The sequence below is a fragment of the Spermophilus citellus genome (assembly GCF_964194105.1).
Source record: "Spermophilus citellus genome assembly, chromosome: 5".
Lineage (NCBI taxonomy): Eukaryota > Metazoa > Chordata > Mammalia > Rodentia > Sciuridae > Spermophilus > Spermophilus citellus.
Window position 1 is genome coordinate 42741928 of NC_138186.1, and position 10207 is coordinate 42752134.

The 10207-nt window shown below is 38.8% G+C and overlaps 1 pseudogene across 1 annotated transcript; it reads right to left on the reverse strand.

Annotated features, from left to right (window-relative positions):
- Window positions 1–259: 259 nt before the first annotated feature.
- On the reverse strand, window positions 260–1198 carry LOC308649848 (olfactory receptor 2H1-like; annotated as a pseudogene). The gene has a single exon. The product of its transcript is annotated as an olfactory receptor 2H1-like (transcript).
- Between the last annotated feature and the right edge of the window lie 9009 nt (window positions 1199–10207).

The window sequence follows — 10207 nt, forward strand, 5'->3', positions numbered from 1 at the left end:
AATCTTTAGAAGGGAAGGCAGTAGAGAGAGGACGGATAAGAGAGGAAATATTAAACACTGATGGTAAAGATCACTGAATTTAAGATGTTTTATGGAGATATTTGTCTTCTCTTCATTAGACATCTGTCTCTCTGTCACATACCACATGCTCATGCTTAGCCTCTACACTGGCTCAGGCAAGTGGCTTGGGGAACTTAACATTCTTATAAATCATGAAGAAGGTCTCTCGACTTAGAAATGTACTTTAAGCAGCTCACCCTTAGTTCTCCCTGGAATCACCTTCTTTCCCCAGCAACCTCCTGAATGCCCTCTTTACTTCCTTGTTCCTCAGGGTGTATATGAGTGGGTTAAGTGAAGGAGTACCCACTGCATAGAAGAGGCCAAAGAACTTTCCCCTCTTTTGGGCATATGGATTTTGGGGCTGGAGGTAGACAGCAATGACGGAGCTGTAGAAGATAGTGACAACCATAAGATGGGAGGAGCAGGTCCCTAAAGCTCTTTTCCATGCTTGGGCAGAGTTAATCCTCAGCACTTCCTGGGCAATGGCACTGTAAGAGTCAAGGATGAGGCTGAGAGGAACCACCACAAAGATGACACTGGACACAGCTAACTGGATTTAATTGTAGGTGGTGTCTCCACAGGATAGTCTAATCAGAGAAGGAACTTCACACAAAAAGTCATGTATCTGCTGGTGGGGACAGAAGGGCAGGAGGAGAGTGGGTGGTGTCTGGACTATGGATTGGTCCATACCCATAACCCAGGCCACAGCTGCCAGTTGCCTGCATAGTCGTGGGTGGATGATGGTGGCATAGTGAAGGGGCTGGCAGACAGCCACATAGTGGTCAAAGGCCATCACTGTCAGGAGGATGCACTCAGTTGTTCCCAGGGACAGAAAGATGAAGAGCTGGATGAAGCAGCCCAGGAAGCTGATGGTCTTCTTGGGGCCCCAGAGATTGACCAGCATCTTGGGGACAAAACTTGTGGTGAAGCAGAGGTCCAAGAAGGAGAGGTTGGAGACGAAGAAGTACATTGGAGAGTGGAGCCTGGGGTCCAGCACCGACAGCAGGATGATGAGTGTGTTGCCCACCAGGGTGAGGAGGTAGGAAGTTAAGACAACCACAAAGAGAATCCTTTCCAGCTCTGGGTGTTCAGAGAAGCCCAGAAGGAGGAATCCCACTGGGGAGCTTTCGTTGACCATGGCCTATTCCTATTCAGAATTAGAAGGATAAGATTATCAGATGAATGAGCTCCAACCTGTTTTGTAAAAAGTCAACTCAGATACTTGTCATGTCATATTAAGTGGACATTTCTCCCCTCCTACTCTCCCAGGCTTCCATTCCCAGGCACATCACCATCCAGCATCTCTGTTCCTTTGTTCTTCCTGGTCAAACCTTATCTTGTTGGAGGACAGAAAGCAGCAATATGGTAGCAATGGTTGGAACCTTGGAACCCTGTCCTGTTGTCTCTGACTTCCTGGCTAAATGCAAAGGCAACTGATATACAACATGTGCTAATTAATTACTCTTCATTAATTCTGGAAAAACTTATTAGGCATCTATTTTCTTCTGAATACTGTGGTTATTCTGTGCATCCAGAAATAATTAGTGAAAATTTGTCTGTTTGTTTGTATATGATCCTGGGGGTGAAACTCAGGGCCACAGGCATGCTGGCTAAATGCTCTACCACTGAAGAGCATCCATACCCCAAAGAAATCTTGTTAGAATTTCACTATTATATGTATGTATGCAGGGTTGTTTTCTACTCTGAGGCATAAGTATCCTAGGATCATTTTATTTTCAGGGATGACAAACATTTAATTGATATTCAAAATACATTTATATATAGACAAATTTCCCTTGAGTTGGAGATTGCTATTAATGTATTTTATACTTTTCTTCAAAGGAGTAATGTTGAGACAAATTCAAATCCATGTTAAGAGGCTCTGATGAAGACACAGTCTGGGAGCTACAGGATATTGCTTCAGACTGAATCCAATTCTTCCTGAAGAATTTTCATTCTGAAATCAATATTCCCTTCATCATCCTTTTTGTCCTCAGCCTGAGCTTAAGGTAGTTTGCATGGGAGATAAAAACAATTCTTTTCCCATTTAGGACTCCAGCTTGATGTAAACTGAAATGCTTGTGGAACAGATTTAAAAACAGAATTTTATTTATTTATTTATTTTTGGTACTGAAGATTTAACCCAGGGACAATTCATCACTGCACTAAATCCTGAGCCCTTTTATTTTTCATTATGAGACAGGGTCTCTCACTACATTTCTGAAGCTCTCACTATATATATATATATTTTTTTTTTCTTTTATTTTTAAATTTTATTTGTTTTTATTAGATATTTTATTAGACAGTCGAGTATCTTTTGACATGTACACATGGAATATAACTTATTCTAATTTAGGTCCCATTCTTCTTTTTTTAATTTTATTTTTTTATTTTTAATTATACATAAGAGTATAATGTGTTTTAATGTGTTTTGACATATTCTACATACATGGAGTATAACTTCCCATTCTTGTGGTTGTATATGTTGTGGAGTTTCACTGGGCATGTGTTCATATATGAACATAGGAAAAGCATGTTCTATTTATTCTACTTGTGTCCTATTCCAATCCCCACTCCCTTCCCTTCATCTTTTTAATGCTATATTTCTAAGAATGGCCTTGAACTTGAAATCTTCCTTTCTCAGTCTTCTCAAGTAACTGAAATTACAGGTCTGTCCTACGGTGCTTGGCAATTTTCAACACAACTTCAAGGTCAACAAATTCCAGACTACAGAATATTTAAGTTTTATGTTCCTTTCCCTAAGGCAAAACCATCTCCTCAAGGAAATGATACAGCGATAATTTTTGCAAATTGTTTAAGGTAAGGGACTACAGCTCTGCCTGTGCTTGTGCTTGGTCATCCAAGAACAAGTGTGGCTGTTGTGGTGGTAAATGGCATGTAATTTCAGCTCTTTGGAAGGCTGAGGGAGGAGGATCACAAGCTGGAGGCCAGTCTAGGCAACCTAGTGAGACCCTGTCTCAAAATAAAATAAAAAGGACTGGGAATGTAGCTCAGTGGTTAAGTATGTCCGGGCTCAATCACTGGGCACATGCACACATGGGCTCTCACATCTACACACATGTACAAACATGGAGTGCCCCCACTGTGTAGCAGTCCTTGAATACTTCAGGATGAAACTCTTGGTTTTAAGAGTTAGTATGGCTACGGGTCCAGTATGAGGCAGTATGAAAGAAATGAGTGTACCTCTGTGGGGGCTTCATACTCAGTGAGACCTACCTTGAAAGAATTAAACAGGACCCTGGAAAAGGCTGGGGGTTTCATTGTGCAGTGACTCAATGTAGAGGGTTCATGAAAAAAACCACCATGTTTCTTATACAAGAATTTCCTTGTTGCTGACAAATCTGCAAGTCAGTATCACCCATGCCCCTGTCTTGCACCATAATGCACATTAGTACCTGCTTTTGTTTTCAGTGGAGCCAACCAGAGGCAGAATGTATTTATTAAGAAAGAGACTTTACACTCTGTATAATGGGACTCCATACACAGACAGATCAGCTAGGTAGTTTTCTCTCTTCCCTGTTTAAAAAAATAAAAGTTAATTAAAATTTGTTAACCTAAGAGCTTTCTCTACAAATGAACAACTCTAACCTCAACATTCTATGCAATATAGGCAAAATAAAGCAGAAAAAAATGCTGCCAATTATTTTGTTCTGGGGCATAGTGGGAGGAAAAGATCCCTTTTCGGATTTGGGGTTGTGGCTCAGTGGTGGAGTGCTCCCCTAGCACGTGCGGGGTGCTGAGTCCAATCCTCAGCATCACATAAAAATAAAGTAAAGGTATTGTGTCCAACTACAACTACTACAAACAAAAAAAGACCTCTTTTCCCCTTCAGATAAGACTACATCACTAGAAAAATAATACATTGATTTGCTGGTCATGGTGGACATGCCTGTGATCACAGCAACTGGAGAGGATGAGGCAGGAGGATCTCAAGTTGAAGCTAGCTATCCTCAGCAATTTGGTGGGGCCCCAGGAAACTTAGTCACTGTCTCAAAAAAAATATATGGGGTTGTGGCTCAGTGGTTAAGCACTTTGGTTCAATCCCAGGTACGAAAACAAACAAGCAAACAGAAAAAACACTGCATTGAGACTGGACATTTTAAGAAGAAATTTGAATTTATTTTATACTGTCTTCATTCTATTAACTATTTGTGACCTAAAACATGCTTTATATAAAAATTCAAACCTTCAGAAAAATTTTAAGGGTAGTGTGGAGAACTTCAACACATCTTTTGTTTCAATGTTATTAGAATGTGCCACTTTTTATCATTGCATTTTTCTCTTTGCATTTGTAATTATATTTATTCTGTGTCATTGAAGAGTGGATAGCATATATAATGCCTCTTCGTTGACTCATGATCTTAGGAAAACAAAGGTTATTTTTTAAGGACAACAGATGTTGATAAAATACTTAGTAGACAATACCCAAAATTTTGCCAATCGTGTCCTTTATAAATGATTTTCCTCAAGAAATATCCAGTCCAGATCATGTATGTTTAACTTTGGCTTCAGTAGTAGCCTTTTACTCATCACAGAGACACTGAGCCTTAAAGTATAGGCTAATGGGTTCAGGTTCACCAGGAGAAGCTGAGGGTCTGCAGGGGTGTGGCCTCTTGCACTCAATAAACACTGGGGGATCAAGAAAAGTCTACACAGTAAAGGAGGCATCAAGGAAAGCTTTTTGGAGGAAGGGACATAAATTTTTGCTGTGCAAACAGTGGGGGACACAGATGGCGAGCTCACAGACAGGGGTGGGATGGCAGCCTCCCTGCAATTAAGAGGCAGGAACTAAGGGTCTTCTGAGCACCGACGATCTTAGGAAGACCAATGAGTTGAGAGGTGGCAAGCTAGTTGGTGGTCTGGTGGGCAGAAAGTGTCCTGGGATTTTGTGGCATGGCATGCTCACCTCCCCATCCTGGGATATCCATCCTGTGTTAAAAGACACCTTTAATTTCCCTTTTTGTGCATATCTCCTCTTTCTAGTCTTCTATTTTCCTTCCTCCTTCATTGCTCTTCCCTTTGCAGATAAGTTTTGTTCCCTTTTTAAAAAAGTAATTATCCAGTGGGTGCGGTGGTGCACCCCTGTAATCCCAGCAGCTTGGGAGGTTTAGTCAGGAGGATCATGAGTTCAAAGCCAGCCTCAGCAACATAGAGAGGCCTTAAGGAACTAGGGAGAGCACATCTAAAGATAAAATATTAAAAGGGTTGGGGATGTTGCTCAGTGGTTAAGTCCCCTTAGGTTCAATCCTCAGTACCAAGGGGAAAAAAAAGTAATTATATAAACAAAAGTGCACCTAAAACATACCTATGAATTATGTAGAATAATAAAATAAACACATGGTGTCTCAGAATGCCCCTCCCCACACAATTTTAGAACACAAAAAATGCTACCAGGACCTCAGCTGTCTTCTGGGAACCCCTCCCTGATAACATCTCTTTTTTTTCCCCTCTGGAGATGGAAACACTGCTCTCATGCCTTTAAGTCATTAGTTTTATTTAGTTATTCCTTTTAAACTTCACAGTGCCTTACCTTTTCTATCTCAGCAACTTCCTACCCATTTCACACATCCTTGAACTTAATCATTTTTCACATTCTTGCTTTCTTGACAACTTGTCTCACTTTATACATTTTATGAATCTCTTCATCTTGTATCTTCCTTTGACTTTGTTCTTTCTTATTTCTATATGATCCTCCCCTACAGCACTAATATAAAGCAAACACTACTTTTCCTGTTAATTTCACATACACATGCATTCATTTATTCCCTTATTTTACCACCACCCCAGCCGTAAAATATCTGCAGCAAGGTAATGAGGTATAAATTCTGATATACAATCCAATAATGAGAATCTCCTTTATTTTAGCAGTTTTTCCTTATATACCAGACACTGGGTGATTTCCTGGCATCTCTGGAATCTGCAATTTAACTAATAAAGAAGATAGTCTCATAAGTATTAAGCAACTTGCTGAAAGTTACCCAGTCACTGGCACTGAAGTCACAAGGTCAAGAGAGCTGGGTGTGGTGACGCATGCTGATATCCCAGTGATTTGTGAGACTGAGGCAGGAGGATTTCCAGTTTGATGCCAGCCTCAGCAATTTAGTAAGAACTTGTCTCAAAAAAAAAAAAAAACCTAGAAATGTAGCTCAGTGTTAAAGTATGTTTGGGTTCAACCCCTAATAACTTCCCATCAAAATAAAACATTAGATAGGAATCCAACACTGTTGAGTACATGTGGAAATTGATGAGCTGTAAGAGAAGAATAAACTTATAACTTACTTGTGATTAAGGACAGGATCTCTTCTTTGCCTTGCTGCCAGAGCTTCTTGGTGACAAGCAAGTAGTTTCCAGACTGGTTGGAGCCTCCACTTGATTCTCACAATGAGAAATAAAACTATACAGTAATATCACACCCTTGAAATTGATGAGAGCTTAGATTTGGGAGAAGAGTGATGATTGCCAGTGTTTATTTCCTTGGGCACTTTCTGTTTACTGCTTCTTATAATAACTTCAAGAGGTGGGTACTGTTATTATCTTCCATTTCAGATAAAGGAGTGAAGGCACATGGAGGAGAAATAGTTTTTCTGGAAAATGTAGCTAGGAATCACCAGAGCTGGGCTGAGAACCTGTGTGGCTGAAGAGGCTGTGCACTAACCAGGTGCCCCCCACCCCTCAGCCCATGTGCCAGTCAGAGGCAACTCTTTACTGTGGAGCTTTTTATTGACAAGCCCTTTCCCTCAATCCACTAGCTAAATCCTCTTCTACTGGGACTGGAGGTGGAAAGGGAGGCATGGTGAGCTTGTGAAGGGAGGCATCTCAGGACTCCCATGCCCTGGGGATAAACAGCTCAGCAATTCTGCCAAGACAGGGGGCCTCCACATCCCAAAGACAATTAGAGACAGTAATTACCTGCTACTAATGATGACTAAAAAGGGAGGAGAAGATTTAGAGGAAATGTGCTAATTGAAAGCTTACTCTCTGCTACTCTGCTATTGGGGAGTACAAGGCCACCATTGTCTCCTTACCCACCTTCTGAGTGTCTCCCCTGTGTTTCCAGTTTTTTCTCTCATGGTTCTAAAGTACTCATTCAATACCTCCTGACTTGGTTTATTTCTTTTCTCTTCTTACATATATCTTACACAGATATAATTTACATAATAAAATTTGCATATTTTAATGTTCAGTTTACTGAGATTTCACAAATGTGTATATACAAGCAACCACCACCCCAGCAAAAATGTAGAACATTTGCATTACTTCAGAAAATTTTTCATGCCAATTTACAATAATTCTGTCCATCTGGTTGCTCTTGGCAACCACAGATTTGATTTCTGGTCACTTTAGGCTGTTTTTCTCCTTCTCGAACTTCACAGTTCCATTCAATACATACATGCTCATCTGTGTTTGGTTTCTTACACTCTGCACAACATTGTCAACATTCATCCATGATGCTTCATGAATCAAAAGCCAACTTTTTTCTTTATTCCTGAGAAGTATTCTGGTAGATAATCATATCACAATTTGTTCATTTGTTCTCTTGTTAATGGATATATGAGTCTATAGTTTTAATATGTTCCTCAATTTTCTGGTATTTCTCCTTCCCTTCCCTTTGAGTGTGAGCTGTACCTAGTGACTCACTGTAACAAACAGAATGTGGCAGAAGTGATGGAGCGTGACATCTAAGATAAGGTCATAAGTACCATTGTGACTTGCACAGAAACTGTGAGTTCATCTCCCTAGAAACCCACTGACTGACATTGTGAGAAAACAAATATATATCATTTGAAGCCACTAAATTTTGGAGGGAATTTGTTATGTAGCAGTAGATGGTTGAATGGATTCCAATGTATGCTGTTATAAATAAATTTGCTATGAATTTTCATGTACAAGTAATTTGTGAACATATATATCTTCATTTCCTTTTGGTAAAAGTAGACTATCTGGGTCACATGTTAGCCATTCTGGTGAGTGTGAAGTTGTGATAGTAAAAGCAAATGTGACTACATTTTTTTGTGTGACTCCATTCTGTAAAACAACCATGCCAAGTAGAAGGGTCATGACTGGGGCAAGATGTTCTTTTCCTTTTGCTATAGAAACCTTTAAGAACATGGAACTACCTAATGGGGCATTGACTAGGGTAATGTGGCTCTGTTTCTGTAACTGGGGTGATTGGTCTAACTGTGATTGTTTAGGATTTCCCCCACTTGACTGCACTCTCCCGCTTCTGTAACCTGGCTTGATTACATTGGCTAGACCCCCCGAACATCCCTTTTGCATTTTTCAGGCTTATAAGGAGTGTCCTTGCAATTGTTCGGGGATGATCAGGGGAACAGCTTTATGTTCTGGTCAGCTGCCACTAGTGTGCTTCAATAAAGGCTTGATTCAATTATCCGTGAGTGGTCTGGAAGTCAGTTTATGAAACCCTGGAATGAAGCTTTAACTATAACAAAGTGATGCTTCATTATTTAAAACTTTTTTTCATGTAAAAAACTTTATTGTTTGAATTTAAGTTGCATATCCTGATACATATGTATGTATATACATATATATATATATATATATATATATATATATATGTATATATACATATATGCATATATGATTATAGTCATATAAGCATATTACATTCAAATATATATGATTATAATATATGATTATATTCATATAGATGTAATCACATGATTATATTCAAAACACATATCAACTCACATGGCTTATTTTTGCATATAATAGGATTCCTCTTTATTAGACATACTTATTGTCTTTGTGAAATGTTTTTTCAAGACACTTGCTTAAAATTAACAGGTTTCTGTTCACCTCTTTGGTTCTCTCACCTTGTTTAGAGTCAGTTTCCTTTAGCCACACTTTTTGTTTCTTTGACTGTATCACACTTTCCTGTTTCTTTACTTGTCTCATATTATTTTAGATTGTGTTCAATTCTTATTTGACCCCCTAAAAATTATTGTTTTTATTAACTTAATCTGTTAGTTTAAGTTAATAAACTTGTTTTATCATCATTTGAAGTTTTGTTACTACTCAGTTTTAGAAACTTCTTAAGTTTTAACCTTTGAGTCCAGAGTTTCCCTTGTACTTGCATAATTTCATAGTCAGTTAAGGATTGGCAAAAGTTTTCCTCAAATACTTTTGAGTTCAGAAGGCCTCCATCCTCTGCTGATGTATTTGTGTTCCAACTGAACCAGAATGGTATGGGAGCCATCCTGGTTAGAGAGTTACAGATTTCCATGATTCCTGATATTCTAGTTGGGTTTCCTGAATAATGCTTCTAAATTTATTTTTTGCTTCAATTACTTTCTAGAGCTGCCCAATGAGTTTTGACAATCTCAACAATCTTGAAAATCTTGCCTGATTGTCTCCTATTTTGGAGGGGGAAAGAATTTCCTGTTTTCTCACTTCTAACATATCTGGAAGTCCCATCCATCTGTTTAGCTTTGACTTATTAATTAACTCTACCTATAGGATTACCTCTGTCTCTCCAGCAACCTACAGGGTGCAGCACCATGCTTCAGATGGCCCCACCTAAAACTGCTGAGAAGAGAAATTGAGATTATTTTGAATTCCAATAGAAAACAATATTGATTTTATTGTCAGCATTATTTTGGGGGACACACCTTAAGATCTCAACCCCTAGTGGAATCTTCCTTTATCTACAGTGATCCTGAGCGGAGGAGGCCCCTCCTTGAGCACCAGCAGGAAGAACAGTCTTGGCCTATTATTTCTTAGCAAATACCATTTTCTCCTTTCCTTTTCCTGAAGACACTTTTTCTCAGCTTTTATATTTTTTCTCAAACCAAATATAGGATGTTTGTCAAACCAGATATAGGTTGTATTATTTTCTCAAACAAAGAGTTCACATATTTTAGTTCTGTTTTGTATTTTATTTTTATTTATAATCATTTAAAATTTTTGCTTTATATTTTTTCTCCTACCTGTTTCCTTTGATTCTCTCTTTTCTTCTGCTAACAGACAATCTCTATTTTTCTATTTCTTTTTTAATCTTTTGCTTATGTTTTCTCTTTCCTCATAATCATCACATCTTATATCACTTCTGTTCTCTCCCAGTCTACCATCTAAATATGTAAACCCTTTTGAAATCTTGCTGTTCTTA